The following is a 16,863-nucleotide window of genomic DNA, read 5'->3' on the forward strand; positions in this document are numbered from 1 at the left end:
CCATTGAACCCAATATGGTTTGACTATACACAATTTTGGTTTTAGGCATGATCTTCAGAACGGAACTCCTGTGTAAGTTGCAGGCTTACTATGTTTGTTTGTTTAATTGTTTTTATTTAGTATTTTCTTGGGTTGCAAAAGCACATACCTCGTCTCTATTTTCAGATCATAAAGGTTGTATACCGTATAAGGTTGGGGGAGAAGGGGGGGAGACTCTCATTCTTTTAAATAGTGTGTGTACAAGGTTTTTGTGTCAGTGTCACATGGGTAGGTTCTGTTTTTACTCATTTATTAGTTTCCATTGGTGGTGAGAGAGATTGGGGGCCCAGGGCATGGTTGATTGCCTTCAGTTGACTGCAGTGAGTTTTGGTTGTATGTGAGAGGGGGAAGGGTTCTTGGTCAAGTTAGCCATATAGATTCATATGCTGTTGGTACATTGTTGTTGCGCTGTGTGCATAATAAAAGGGAGCCACACCAGGGTGAAGGCATCCTCTTTTATTTGTCCCTGTGCTAGTTTCAATTTGTTGGTTAGCTTTTATAGTAAGGCTGTTTCCCATACAGTTTAGTGTCATGTTCACTCCTGACAGGTCCCTCCAGTGTCTAGCTATGGTGCTCCTGGCTGAAGAGATGAGCTCTTCGTAGTGTGAGGGCGCATTATTGTTTTGGAAAATATTCATTAGGGCCAGTTCTGGGGGTGGCTTCTAATACAGTCATACCGCCTGTTGCATTTGCTTCATGATACGTTTTTTCAGGTTGCATCCCGCGGCGACCTGGAAGTACCGGAGAGGGTTACTTCTGGGTTTCACCGCTCACGCATGTGCAGACACGCAAAATGACGTCACGCGCATGTGCAGAAGCGGCGAATCATGACCCGTGCATGCACAGACACGCAGACGCGGGTTGCGTTCTGCTCATGTTGCGAACGGGCCTCCGGAAAGGATCCCGTTTGCAACCAGAGGTACCACTCTACCTGTTTAGTTATTTCTTGTTGGACTGATGTCCCAAATGGTTGGATTTGGGGGCAATCTCACCACAAGTGGAGGTATGTGCCTCTCCAGCATTTTGCTGACTCGACTCTGTTTTTTGTTTGCCAAAAAAAAAAATCACTTTAATGGTTGCCAGTAGAATTAAATGTTGAAAGCGGTGCAGTAGGGATGTCAGTGGCACCACCCACCCATGTTACTTTGGCAGCATGGGAGCTCAGCCCTGTCCCACGTGAGAAGCCCTAGTATGGCTTCTCCCCATGCCAGCATCATCTATCCTAGATATCGGTCAGTGCTGGCACAATACAGAGTCGTGTTGTGAGTTCTCCTTTTGTGATTCAAGAGCATAAATAAATGCAGGATAGGATTCTGCCAGAGTCATTCTCACCCCACCAACCTAACATGAAAATGGTGTGCAGGTGGCAGCTGTGGTGATGACATAGTAACTATATTTTACCATAGGAAACAACATCTGAAATGGCAGGAGAGACTTTGATTGCCCTTCCCTCCTGTTCCTACCACACACTGTACAAGCTTTGCTGCCAAAGCCAATTACGCTCTGCTGGCTGCGCTTGTTTCTGTAGATTGATACATCCAAGACACCTGGACTCTTTTCTTACCTGTTAGTTGTGCTGGGTCCCATGGTGGAACTCTCGGGTTTTGTTATACAGGAACAGCTAATGTCTTGGCAGAGCTTCATGGCATGGGGCTCCCTTGTACATAAATAAATTGGGAGCTTCATAATTGAGAATTACTATGGCTTGCAGAACCTTTTCTATCCCATTTTCCCAGGAAGCGCAACTCATTGTCACTGTGCATTGTTTCTTTGACCCTGGTAGCTTCAGAGAAATCTTGTTGTGCCATTTAAGTTTTAAGAATGAAACATACTCAGTGGAACTAATAGAATTATGGAGGGTTTGGAAGTGCAAACCTGGTGGTGGTTATGAACTCTACCAGAGATGATGAATGACAGCAGCATCCATTTTCTTGCTCTGCAGAAGAGTGGCCAGATACACAGCTTTTGCAAATGAGCCCATGCATACATTAGTGGAAATAGCACACTAAATGCAACATATTAGGCAAAGCTGCATGCAAAAACAAGTATATTAGATGTAATTAGATGAATTTTCATGAATTCTTTATTTTTAAAAAAATGCAAACTCGTGGAAATGTGAATAACTCAATTGAAGATTGGAAAAATCTTTAAAATGCACCTACTAATGTGTATGTGTGGCACTCCCCCCATGTGACCGGAGGAATCTTGACTCGAGCCGTCCCGAAGTCTATATATAATATAAGGGTCTCTAAGCATGTATAGAGTGCACCATGATAATAGAAATTTAAAAAGTAATGTTACTTGTTGTAACTTTAAGAATTGATAACTGAACTGGTTTGCTTTCCTCTTCTCTCCTCATCCATTTTTCCTTTTGTGTTGTGTCTTTTGGATTGAAAACCTGGGGGCAGAGACCACTCCCTCTGGGAGTCTTGTTGGCCAAAGAGTGAAGTACCTGCAGTAGAGGGTAAATAGCAACGGGCTTTATTCACACATTGGCAAGATAACTGTAAAGTCTGTTACAAAGTTAGAAAACATTATCTTTATATGAAATAAGGCTCAAGTTAAAAAGAACATAAAGCTCCATCTTTAATGCTGCCTTTTGTTTCTGGTAGCCATGCTAATGTTCAGACACAGCTTCACTAAAATCCAGGTTTGGTTTGGGTTTTTTTTAAATGGGAAGCTGTCATCACTTTTGTTCTGAAGGAGAAAGTGATACTTCAATTCATTATAGAGAATTACTGAACGGCAAGCAGAAACCCTTAGCTAAATGGAGCTATTTTAAAACCATGGCATAAAATACCATTACCTTACATTAAATGTTATAATCGGATTTATTGTCGCAGAAACCATAGAGCTGGAACAGCAAATACAATTTCAGGCATGCATTTGGGGGGATCTTATAGAAAAGAGGCAATTCCCTTTTGATAACCCTCCATTTGTTCACCTCCTTTTTCAAAGCGTGAATTTGCGTAAGGTTACCATACCAGCCATAATTACCAATCGCTCTTAAAGGCTTTAATCATAAGTTTTTTAAAAAGGGTTTATGGCTATACGTAGAACAAAGCTGTCCTGTTATACATGGACTACATGCCCAAATTATAGGTCTAGGAAACCAATACATTTCATAAACACATAGGCCTGGGCATTACATTTTGAATAATTCAAAACAGATGGAAGATGGGCTTGGCTCGCATTCGTTAGCCACCAACCAATCAAAAGCACTGAGGGCCTAGAGGAGAGGCAGAGTACAGTCAGGTCTAGATCTGTGAGGGAACCTTCCATCAGGCCCTCAGCCAGCGCCCAACCTGACAGACCGCCAACGCTGGGCCTGTGGCTACCTGTGAAAATGTTTACTAATACCAATGACGCTCTTTGAGATAAATGATTATGAAGGTTCCTTGGTTTTGAGGGCAAGTCTCCCTTGCCCTTAGTGGCTTCTGTTTCACAGCTTCAAATGACACTGAAATGTCATCACGAGTGGAGTATTCTAGGCCTGCTTACCTTCACATTAGAAAACAAAAGTGGTGATTCAGCAAAATGGCTCCTGAACTTTCCCATTGCTTGCTAATGAATCATTCACAACCCATTTTTCTTCTCTGTTTATAGCTGACAGCTCCTTAAGGAGATGTGCTCTTCCACAGCCTTGGCACATGACACACACGCAAAAAGCTTCCCAGGTGATGCTGATGTTAAAATATAGACTCTGGGTAAAGCCTGATTGCTGGTGCTTGAAGGCTCAAAGAGTCGTTGCGGGGATTGGTACAAACTGTTGCATTGCACTAAAGCCTCCGCTCTAAATAGCTTTTCGAATCTGAACTTTTCACAGAGCTGCCTCGGGGATGCAATCATCTTATACTGTAAACATACAGCAAGGAAGAGGAAGTGGTTGTGAAACTGAGGGAATTAAGTCCCAAAATCCATATTAGGACAATGCCTTTATTTCACAATTAGAATTATGATTTTTCACCTTAAACCTCTGTGAATGACCATCCGAAAGCCATTTCATATTTTGAAAAATGTTTTCATGTGATACAGAGTGGTATTCCAATTGGTTTTTTTATCTGTTGTCCATTCCAGCTGATGAAAGCAACTAGAGACTACATCTGCAATTTTATGTCGCAATCTATTCCCATGTAAAGTTGACCTCCATGAGACCTCTGATTGTATTATCAATGAGAACTTTCACAGTTCTTATTCAACATCTCTCTGTTGAATTATTGCACATAGTGGATGGATGAATGGAATGGATTATAAAAAAAATTAAAATAGATTTTGATGGATATTAATAGATTAAACTCTGGAGATTTGGGGCAGGGTGTTCATTGATATGCTATGCTGAGAACATTTAGCTCTCACTCACTCGTTCTCTATTCCTTCTGAATCAGGAGTGGCTGAGCAGGTGCTTAGCCAATGCCTGGAGGCAGTGATGGGCTGGACTGAGGTCACATCCTGATAAAACAGAGGTGGTGTGAGTAGGTCTGGGACTTAGATGGGCAAATGTGGGTCCAGGGAGAAGGCCTCTTTGAAATGGAGTTTCATGCCTCCTGAGGGGAAAAAACACCTACATACCTTGGGGGTTCCCTTTGATTCAAAGGTGTCATTGAAAGTGTAGGTAGTCTAAGTGTTGTAGACTGCTGTTCACTGCCTATAGACATGCAGTTTGGACTCTGATCTGTGCTTTAATAACTTCATAAGTGGATCACTGCAATGCACTCTGTGCAGGGCTACTTTTGAAGATGGTCCAGAAGCAGCAGCTAGTGTATGACATGGTTGCCAAGCTGTGAAACAGGGCAGCTATATAAGGCCATGTTGACACTGGTCCTTGCAGTTCTGCACTGGCTACTGGACCCAGTTTAAGGTGTTGCCACCGGCAGACAAAGCTCTAAATGGTTTAGGACCCAAGTACATAAATGAGAAGGGATGCAGGTGGCGCTGTGGGTTAAACCACAGAGCCTAGGGCTTGCCGATCAGAAGGTCAGTGGTTCAAATCCCTGCGACAGGGTGAACTCCCGTTGCTTGGTCCCTGCTCCTGCCAACCTAGCAGTTCGAAAGCACGTCAAAGTGCAAGTGGATAAATAGGTATCACTCCGGTGGGAAGGTAAACGGCGTTTCCGTGTGCTGCTCTGGTTCGCCAGAAGCGGCTTTGTCATGCTGGCCGCATGACCGGCTGTACACCAGCTCCCTCGGCTAATAAAGTGAGATGAGCGCCGCAACCCCAGAGTCGTCTGCGACTGGACTTAACGGTCAGGGGTCCCTTTACCTTTACTTTTACATAAATGAGTGCCTTCTTGTGCCTACTGGCCTGTGTTCTGACATCACCAGGAGAGGCCCTGCTTGCAAGCAGTTAGGTGGGCATGGTTTGTGGAGCTGCCATCAAGAAGGTGGTAGCTCAGACCAGAGAGAACAACCTTTTTGATGGCAGCACCCCACTAGTGGAATTCCCTCCCCAGGTAATTGCAGTTGACTCCCACATGCCACAGTGGAGATTTGAACCCAGGTCTCATAAGTCCTAGTTTGTCACTCTAACCCCTGTGGCACAGTGAATGAGGCACAGAGGCTGCAGCAGGCTGAAGGGAGCATTGCAGTCATATGAACAGTCCTAAAATTCCCTGTATCTCTGAAGGAACCTCCTTACTCCGCTCTCTGTTCCTCAGATTTCATGTTCTGATTTATTCATACTTTTACTTTCTGTTTTATCCTTAGGAGTGAGTGGGATGGTGGGGTAGAGCCAGCTGAGAGAAAGGCGTTTGATGCGAGGGAGGGGCAGGTGGGAAATCTGTTGCCTCTGTAAAAAAACAACAACTGATGAAACGTCTATGAGCTTTATCAAAATTAAAACAAAAATGCCTTCCTATAGTTGGCTGCAGTACATTTAGTTTCCAGTAGGGGTCACCACAGGACAAGGGACTAATGAAGTCAAGGCAAACCAGGAAAAGTTATTTGATAGAAATGTGGTGTTGATAGGAGGACAGTGACTGAGCTGCTTCTAATTTTAGATTTCTATTTAAGAGACGGTATATATTTATTATTAGTAAGCGATTAGAACCATTGTGCCTGCAGTCTAAGAGCTTGCCATAACAATGCAGAGCATCCGTTTCTGAGGCTGGTTTCATGGGCTGCCTTATAATAACAAACTGGCCTCTAAAACAGGTTTTATAACTGTTTTGTCAAAACAAAATTGAAGGGTAGTGTGTGTGTGTGTGTGTGTGTGTGTGTGTGTAGCCAGCGTGAGAAAAGCATCTCTTTTTGGCCATAAAAGGCCTTGCCAGCTGGTCATCTGTGAGGGCTTCATTCAAAACAAACTTAATTTCTTTTTTTTTCTTTTTTCTTTTGCCTTGCCTTACCAGAACTACGTTCCTTCCACCCTATGCTTCCTCCATCCCAGATTATATTTAAATAAGGGTTTACGTGTAGTAAAAAGATGAACAGTTGCTTTCGTATATCCATAAGCCAACCTGCTACTTAAATGGATTTTGTGCCGTTTATTTTAATGGTGCTGGTGGAGTACATAATGGTCCTTGAGCTGTATCTTTAATGAAATGTGTTAAGTGTCTGCATGTGACTGAAAATACATATAATTCCCCCCAGTACGTGCCTTTTGTACAGTCTCTTTAATATGCTGTGGCCCAGACGCCTGTTCCAAAATTTCTGTCCTCCAGTTTCTATTATCATCTGGGCTTCAATCCAGTGCACAGTTATGCAAGCTTTTCCATCAATTCCAACAGGCCTGGAAACTATTTATAACTGAACTGGACTTTTATTATTGCACTTATTTAGATTTATAACCCCACCCTTCATCACTTTCCTGATCCCAAAGTGGGTAAGAGCTATTTATTCTGTTTTAGTTACAGATTTATAAGCTGTTTCGCAACTCAAAGTAACAGAAACAGTGCACAGTCAAATATAAAATACAGTAGACCTGCAACTTGCTTACATTTAACTTGTGCTTAGCAAAAAAAATAAAAAATAAAAATAAAAATTAAAAGGGGCAGGTGTCTGGGAAAAGGGGATTTTGGCAATCCTTCCCGCCATTGCACCCAAAATATTTTGACTATACTTGATTTTGGCTTTATGCACTATCCTCAGAAATTAACCCTCCATGTAAGTTGCAGGTCTGCTGCATAAAAGATTACAAACTCAGTAAACTAACAGCAATAAAGCCTCTTCTACAGTTGTGCAATTATAACTCCATGAAGTGACTGGGTCGCACTTTAGGGAAAGCTTCCTTCTTTAAAAAGCTATTAACAAAATTAAAGCTATCTACAACAGAAACACAGTATAAAACAGCAGCCAACAACGGTCCAGGAATATGCAAACAAACCCAACAGCTGAGCTAGGATGAAGGATCTCCTGCCTGTAGGCGTATTGCCGCCTGAACCAAGATGACTAGGAAAGCCCAAGATACAGTGGTGCCCCGCAAGACGAACGCCTCGCAAGACGGAAAACCCACTAGACGAAAGGGTTTTCCGTTTTGGAGGCGCTTCGCAAAACGAATTTCCCTATGGGCTTGCTTCGCAAGACGAAAATGTCTTGCGAGTTCCTGCGGCTTTTTTTCCCTCCCCCCCCTTTTCCTAAGCCGCTAAGCCGCTTATCAGCTGATCCGCTGATAAGCCGCTTAACAGCTGATCGCTAAAAGCCGCTAAACCGCTAATAGCGCTAATCCACTAAGCTGTCAATGGGCTTGCTTCGCAAGACGAAAAAACCGCTAGACGAAGAGCCTCACGGAACGGATTAATTTCGTCTTGCGAGGCACCACTGTATGCCAAACCAAACTCTCTCATCCCAGAAGATCTTGGGTTTGGATTTCATTGCTGGTGCACTTAACCCTGCTATTATAAAACTAGCTTTTGCCCTGTTTGATAATGTCACACCACTGGGATGAATTTTTTGCATTTGCTTCAGTGGTGAATGGGATTCCTCTTCTTCATGCTTTGTTACTGAGTAGTGTGTGGCTCTGCCTGTGGAAGCCTTCACAGAGCCATGCTAATAAAAGAAGCACCTCGTCCTTAACCTCCAATGAATTGCCAGGTTGCTTGCTGGAGAAATATACAAACTGCAAAAGCAGTCTCCTACCACTGCAAGTTTATAGCTCCGGGCATTAGACATTAAACAGTGCAGCAATGACACATCAAGCAGCAAATAAACCAGTCAGAATATTTCAAGCTTGGAAGTTAATAAGGCACAGATACCAAGTCCTGGAACTTGTTTTCTCACCATTGGCAGCTGGGTGTTTACTTGCCTGGCTCCCATCTAAAGGCTGTGGCTTCTGTGGGATCTACTTGTGAGTCTGAGATGCCCAGGCAGCTTCAGCTAAGCTTCTTCCTTGAATCATATTTTACTCTGGTGGATGAAAACAGTGAGCCATTTACTGGAAATTGTATTTGACAAGAAGCTAGTGAGGGTTTTTGTACCTCTTTGGCTGAAATGAAATTGATTTTATTGTCATGATATTGTTGTGAAGGGGTTTTTTTTGGTGGGGGTAGCCTGTATGCCTCGGTCCCTTCTAATTCCTGGATCCAATAAGATTTCAGTTGCTGGAATAGCCAGGCAAGGTTTATTGGGGGTAATGGCTTAAGTACAGTTTAATAAGGTCACAAAGGGAGTGGGTCTGTGCTAGATAGGTAGGAGCCCCTCCCTCAACTGACTGTTAGCTAGAAAGACAAAAGCTGGAGTTAAGGTGTGTGAGCTTGAAGCTAGAAGCAGGCTGGGCAGCTGAGAGACACAGCTAGGCCTGATTTCTGCTGGCATCCAAGGCTGTGGGAATGGGAGAAGCAAGACCCTCTTAGGGTGTTAATACTGTGAGCCCCTCTGTCTTAGGTTCAGGTTGTATAAAGTAAAGGGTAAAGGGACCCCTGACCATTAGGTCCAGTCGTGACCGACTCTGGGGTTGCAGCGCTCATCTCGCTTTATTGGCCGAGGGAGCCGGCGTACAGCTTCTGGGTCATGTGGCCAGCATGACTAAGCCGCTTCTGGCGGACCAGAGCAGCACATGGAAATGCCGTTTACCTTCCCGCTGGAGCGGTACCTATTTATCTACTTGCACTTTGATGTGCTTTCGAACTGCTAGGTTGACAGGTTGTATATGTATCAATAAACCATATATCATAAAGACACCACTTAATGAGCCCTTTTGGCCTGATCCAACAGGACTCTGCTTGTGTTATTCTCTACCTTATAACAATCAAAAATGGTAATTCAATATTTTTAGTCTAACCCCTTTCCCTGCCCCAGATGTGTATTAGAGAATAATTCCAGTAAGTTTCCCTCTACTGAGTTGTACTGAGTTTTTCAGTGTCATAATTTGGCTGACTATTGTAGATGTATTTGCAGAATCGGCATCCGCTCTCATTTTCTGCCCAGTTGACTCATACTGGTGTTAAGCAGCTTCTGTCTTTTCATATTTGTTTACTGACTTGTGGTTTCTATCATCTGTTGATAATTGTCTTAAACGCAGTCCTCCTTTGCTTATTTGCATCCGATTTCAATACTTTTTCTTCTGTTTCATTCCATTGTCTTATAAGCGTTCTTTTGGATTTTTGTTCTTTCCCTAATACTTGACTATCTCCTTCCGATAGTTACTTCTGCTGCATTTTCTTTTACTGGTCTTCTCTTTTCCTCTGTTGCTTCATCCTGATAAACATACTGACAGGATTAGATTTCTTTATTGGTTTTAGGTCTTGGCTGTACCTCCCTTATTTTTTTCCTTTTTAAACTTTTTAAGTTTCCTCCTGTTGATCTTTTGTAACATGTTGATCTTTTTTGTCCTACTTTCCTTCATTGCCCTGTCTGGATTTACACTGGTATTTTTTGCTATTGTTGTCCTGCTGAAGCTTTTAGCTGCTGCTTTTGACACTGCTCTGTATATTTTATGAATTGCATGTTTTTTACTATAATAAGTTTTTACCTCCTGCTTATGCTCTTAAACATGTTGCAGGTTGTTTGGAGCTCTTTTTTGTATAACAAGCAACTATATGAAACCACAAAGTTTTGGAGTATGTTGCCAGCAATACGCTGGTGAAACATAGCTCTGCTTCTCCTTTACATCTATAGCTGTGGCAGTGGATATTCCCACAGGGTCCAGTCTGCCCTCTTCTCCGTTTTTCCTTTTGCCAGGCAACTGTCAATTCCAGTCCCATGCAACTGCCTGGAGTCTCTGGCACAGCCATTTTAATTCTCCCACAATGCAGTGCCAGACAGACAGCTAGCGGTGTTGGCAGAAGAGTCCAATCTGTGCAGTTAAACCTTTTTGGTTCTGCCATTTTAATTCCCCACCTCCCCAGAAAAATAGTACTACAGTGGTACCTCATGTTAAGTACTTAATTTGTTCCGGAGATCCGTTCTTAACCTGAAACTGTTCTTAACCTGAAGCACCACTTTAGCTAATGGGGCCTCCAGCGGCCGCCACGCCACCAGAGCACGATTTCTGTTCTCATCCTGAAGCAAAGTTCTTAACCCAAGGTAATATTTCTGGGTTAGTGGAGTCTGTAACCTGAAGCGTCTGTAACCTGAAGCGTATGTAACCCCAGGTACCACTGTATCTTCTTCTTCTTTGGCGATCACTCGTAGCCGAGTAAAATTGTCTTCCATAAACACGGTTTTAACAATGAGTCCGTAAGTGACTGTGGAGGCCAATTCTGGATCCACACGTCCTTCCACAGTGGGGACATTGGTTTCTGGGTGGGAGTTGATCACGGTGTGGATTTGCCAAGCGTGCCTTCCTCTTAGCACGTTTCTCCCTTGCATCCTGAGTTCGAGTGTCTTCAAAGCCCATGACACCTTTGGTAAAGTCTGTTCTCCAACTGGAGTGCTTGCAGGCCAGTGTTTCCCAATTGTTGGTGTTTATACGACATTGTTTTAGATTTGCCTTGGGACAGTCTTTAAACCTCTTTTGTTGACCACCAGCATTACGCTTTCCATTTTTAAGTTCGGAATAGAGTAGTTGCTTTGGAAGGCGATCACCAGGCATCCGCACAACATGACCAGACTATACTATACTATACTATACTATACTATACTATACTATACTATACTATAGCATTTTGCCCCTCCCCCCACCAATTTTCCAGCCGTCAATGTACCTGGAGCCAGCCCTGCCATTGGATATTTCACCCCTGGTGCTGTCCCATGCTGCTTGTGCTTTGTGACTGCTTGGGCAACTTTTTCTAAGGAGACCCCTAGGTTCTTTGATCCAAAGCCAAGTCTGCTTATGCTGACATTGACTTTATCTCTGAGGCAAAACACCAGCTGATGAAGATCCCATGCACTTTACTCCTATCTCTTAGGCATGCTTTTCTGTTTAGTGCTTTTTTCCTGTCTTGCAGTAATGCCTGGGCGTTCAAGCCCTATTGCTTCAAAACCTTATCATCCTGGTTCTGCATCATCATCTTGTTTAGAGGAAATATTCTGAGTGCATGATTTATGACGGCCTGCTTCTGTGGCTGGCAGAATAATAGCGTGTTGCAGAAGAGACTGATGGAGCAGAACATAAAGTGGTTTATGAGGAATCACAAGGGTATCAGCCATGCCATTTTTCTTTCCCCAAGAAACTTCTGTGATGGTAAGTTGGTAATTAGCACTGTTGGCTTACATTGCTACCTATTCAAAGAGCCCAGTGCCAGTATGATTAAAAAAACAACAATACAACATTAGGTTTGCCAACTAACACTTAAGAACTTTTCATTTTAGCAAGGACAAGAATCATTGTCAGATGAATCTGACATTGTCAGATTCCAGCTCACAGCAGAACCAATAGTCAGGGTTGATGGGAATGGTGTCCAACAACACCTGAAGGGCAAACCCAAAACATTTTGCTGCCTGATCCAAAGGACAAAATTATTTATTTATTTATTAAAATTTGCATATTACCCTTCATTTGAAGATCCCAGAGCAGTTCACAACATAAAAGTACAAAATGAGAGTACAAAATACAGAATAAAATAAAAACAAACCAAGAAACCGCCCCCCCCCATTCCCATAGACACATTTAAGAAGCCACAGACTGTTAAATCAGCTGAACACCTGGTTGAAGAGAAATGTTTTCGCCCGGTGTCTAAAGTATGCAACGAAGGTACCAGGTGAGCCTCCCTGGGGGGAGTATACCACAAACAGGAAGCCACCGCAGAAAAAGGCCCGTTTCCATGTTGCCGCCATCCAGGCCTCTCATGGAGGAGGCACATGAGGAAGGGCCTCAGGACAGTTCATATGGGGAGTGGCGGTTCTTGAGGTGTTTGTAGTCTTGAGCCATTTAAGGCTTTTATAGGTCAAAACCAGCAGTTTGAATTGGGACCAAAAACTAATTGGCAGCCAGTGCAGTTGGGCCAGGAGCTGCATAATATGCTCGAACCATCTTGCCCCAGTGGCTGCTGAATTCTGCACCGGCAATAGTTTCCGAACTGTCTGTGTATAACGTGTTGCAGCAATCTGACCTAGAGTTTACCAGAGCATAGGCAACAGAAGTTAGGCTATCCCTGTGCAGATAGAAGCGCAGCTGAGCCACCAGCCGAAACTGATGAAAGACATTCTGTGCAATCCAGAAACTATGCGCAAGCTGCCTACACACTCTATCAAAGGGTGTGTAATCCCACCAAGAGCAGAGAAACCCCCAACCACTTGGTCTAGGGAACTCCCCACTAACTTTGCCTCAGTCTTATCTGGCTCTCATCAAGTTCACTTCCATGGCAAGACAAAATGATGACCACTGCCTCTCCTCCATTCCATCTGTAGAAGCTTCCTAGAGTGGCAGTTCAATCTTACATCTAGATTCTTGATGAGTATAGGGCAAGGTCTATGGCACACAGTCCCGCCTTCTGACACTCCTTAGCATCTGCTGCCTGAGGCAGCTGCTTCACTCTGCCTAATGACTTTGCCTCACTTTCAGTAGACAGCCTTTGTTTAAGCTAAAATTCAAAAAGTGACTCTAAAATATAAGTATTTAATACAGAAAAAACTGTTCTATTGAGTAACTTTTGGAGACATGCACATTTCACCATCACCTCGTGCTGTAGCAAAAAAATAAAAATAAAAATCGGCTCTTGATGTCCTCACCATCTTAACACCACTTTCAATTTTTGATTGCGGGCCAATCAAGACAGAAATGGGAAGGAACTGTTGAAATCATATTGGCATTTATAGGTTCTGAGGGTGCCCACACCTGAAAGAATTTCATGTACTGTTGGAAAGAGGGGGGAGTTTTAAATAGGCATAGCTATCAGAGTCAAGTGCTTTCAAGAGTTGATTCGAAAGCTGGCACCTCTAGGTCTAACTAATGTGGCATGCTTATTTGCACAAGGGTGAAAACATCCCAAACAAGAAGGAGAATTGTTCATTTGCCGCCCCAGTGAGATCATCTCTTCAGTGGGTGGTAAAACACTATTTTTCAGCCCTCTACTCCTTCCCAGCGTTGACCAGTGTTAATTATCCTAATCTCGCTTGGTTTAAACACATGTAATGCCGGATAAAAACTATTTCTTTGGGAGGACAGTATTTGTTATCCATATTATGCCTATTCCAAAACTAGGCAGAAGAGGGCGCTGCCTGCATTTCTGATACGTCTTTTAAAAAAACAAAAACAAAACAGCTTTCCAGTAAAGACTCACTTTCATTCATTGGAGGGAAGAGTTCTTTTTGGAAGCGTTTTGTTTAATCATTTATGCCCTTTGTTTGTTCTACTTGTGACTTTCTTCAACCACACTTCTTGTGGTATAAGCCATTTAGCCGAACCTGGAAGTTTCATATCAAAATCCACACAATACAAAGGTCAACAATTTCTGGTAAGAGCTTCCCAGCTGACATCACAACCTTGTTATACAAAAGCTTAAATGAAGTTGTGTGTTCAGGCTTAAACAGACATCTCTTTGAAGCTCCTAAGGGAGAAAAAATACAGAGGGATCTGGCAAAGGAAGCTTTGTGCAGCTATAGCTTTATTCAGTGCTTTTTTCTGGGGGGGGGGGACACAGAGGTACGCGTACCCCTAAACATTCTGTGAACCTTTGCGCTTTTGTCCATTTACTGTATTTATTCTCCCCAATTTGAACTATAAAATGGTGATTTTTCTTGAATCAAAATGGGAGCACCCCTAAACATTTTTTTAAAGAAAAAAGCACTGGCTTTTTTACATTGTCAAAGTAATCAGCAAACTGTAATGCAGACCTGCACAAGTTGAGGTCCACCAAGCCAAATGGGATACCATTAGCTTATGTATGATAGCCTGCAGAGTGTCTGATAGCCCACCTGTTTTTTAAGTTCCTGGCAGGCACAGAAAAAGAGTCTGATGGGCTACCGTCCATGACCAGTGAGCTAGAAGAATACATACAATAGTCATAGTATCATGACAGTATTAAAAAACAGCATAGATGTATTACAAATACATACACTGAGATTCCGGGGAAACGTCTCTATTTACTAGTGGGGAGTGCCTGGGAATTTGCAGAAACAAAGAAAAAGTGATTTTTAATGGATAGTGCAATTTGCGAGTTCTCCTTCAGGCTAAAGGTCAGCAAAGTCAAACCAAATCCACATTTGGTTCCATCATCTTGATTCAAAATGGTACCCGACATCCAACAGTCAATAAAGACCTCCCCCCTCACCTTGGCAACCCTTATGCCAAATTTGGAAACAATATCTCAAGAGGCAGCTGGACCTATGGAGGTTAGATGGGCAGACAAACCATTTTCCAAAGCTTATGGTAGAATTATATTTATACTCTTGACAGAGTGGATCACAGAATTACAACATAGGAATCACCCTATGCCATATCAGACCAGTGGTCCCTCTAGGTTGGCTGGCAGTGGTTGTCCAGGGTTTCAGGCAGGGATCTCTCCCTTTCCTGCTTGCAGGCCCACTCATGAGGCAGGATGAGGGGACTGCCGCAGGCAGCAGGATCCGTAGGAGCAGCAGAACCCCTCGCTCCTGATGTGGATCTCCCCTCACCCCTTCTGCCCTAGTGAGGAGGGGAACGCCATTTGGTTGTTTGCCTCAGATGCCAAAATGTCCTGGGTCGGCCCTGCCTATGTGAAAATGCTGGGAATAGGAAGCTAGGCCCTTCTGCAGGTGAAGCAGATACTCTACCACAGAGCTATGGCTCTTCCCCATAGAGAAAAGCACCACTCCCTCTTTTTCCAGTGTCTGGGACATTGGGTGTCAATGTAGCCAAAACAGCACAACCAATAAACAAAAGAGTGGAATCGGCCTATGCGGCAAGTTTTGCCCAAGTTCAAAAATAAAATAAAATTAGGGGGGAAACAGCTGTAAAAGAGAGAAATCCCTCAAAGCAGCCAAATTAGGACAAATGAATTTCATTTGTTGAGAAAGCTGGAAACCAGGGTGGTGGTTGAGTGTTGCCCTGTGGCATCAAAGTCCAGCAGACCAGGAGCCCTGTAACTGCAGGTGCAACATGGTATTCCACATTAAGCACCTTCCTCTCACCAAGACTGATTGTAGTGAATTACCAAGTCGGCTACAAAAGTGCATTCATATTTAGCTTCCCTCTCAGTGAAACTGCCATGAATCCGTGTTCATTGACAGTGCATGAAGAAGTTGATTGATACTGCCCTCAGTGACTTTGCTCTCAAGGACCTTCTTGTGGATTGCAATTAACATGACCAGATCAGTCAACTGAGCAGCCTTTTGTTTGGAAGCTTCTCTGTTTGAGTTGATTCTGCCCAGCAGCTCTTCTCCATCCAGAGCTAATACATTCTCTTGTTCCCAGATAAGGTTCTTTTGTGGGTTGAAATCTCAGGCTAGCCTCACCAAATAATCCAACTACTGCTACCAAACTGTTATGCCCTAGGAATGTTGTTATCACGTTAGTTGCCCCTCTGTTTTGAGTTCCTCATGCCACAGCAGTTTCAGTGCTGCTTTGCAGAAAGCCCATCAATACCAAGATAATAACTCATTAGTAAATCCAAGGACATCTGGTAACTCCCAGATTGGATGGTTTGTCCTGCAAGCTCCTGATTGCCAGGAGAGGGGAGAAGAGGTCAAGGGACCCTTACTGACACCCACAAGCCCCACTCAGTGACCCCAACCAATAGTGCCACAAGTTGGCCAAGCTGCCCTTCCACCAGGCTGATGCAAACCCCAGGGGTTAATAAACTTGCACAGTCAATATGACTGTTTCAACGTATAGGAGCCAAATATGAATGCTGATAACCCCAATTCTATTTCTAAAATTCTGAGTTCCTGGGGAACAGGGATTGACTGTTAAGCAGCTCTGAGAAATGTGAGAGGAATAGGGATCTCCTTACAACTCTCAGGACCCTTTTAAAACAAAACAAAAAACAAAAACCTACAGTTCCCAGGAAGCCAGGCCAGTTTGAAAAGAGTTATGACACTGCTGTAAATGTATAGTGCAGATGAGACTTCAGTCTGAGCATAAGATAGAAGGGCTCAGAGCATTGATGCTGCAATAGACACCCCATTAGGTTTCAAGGTGGTCTCCCAAATGATATAACTGGATTCTCACCAAGAGCAAAATCAGGCCTACGGATGTTCCCAGCTCCAGCTGCAAAATTAAACTAGCTGCTCTTATTTCACACTCAAGGGAGGAGTGTGACAGCCATGATTTCCATGTGGGTCTCTCCTTTTAAGAAAAGCCCATCCATTTAGAGACACTTCCTTAAAAGAAGAGAGTCATTGACAACTGTCCCAGGGCCATCAAGACAATCTCCAGCAGTCCTGCTTGTTCCCTTAGCCCTCTCCTGATCAAACCTCAGTCCTTCAGCCAAGAGCACAGGGCTTCAAGGGACTATTTAAATGATATCTAGACAAACCCACCCAAACTAACAATGCAATACACAATTTTTGCCAAATCAGTCTCTTCCCTAT

Source organism: Podarcis cretensis (genome assembly GCF_951804945.1).
Source record: "Podarcis cretensis genome assembly, chromosome: 5".
Taxonomy (NCBI): domain Eukaryota; kingdom Metazoa; phylum Chordata; class Lepidosauria; order Squamata; family Lacertidae; genus Podarcis; species Podarcis cretensis.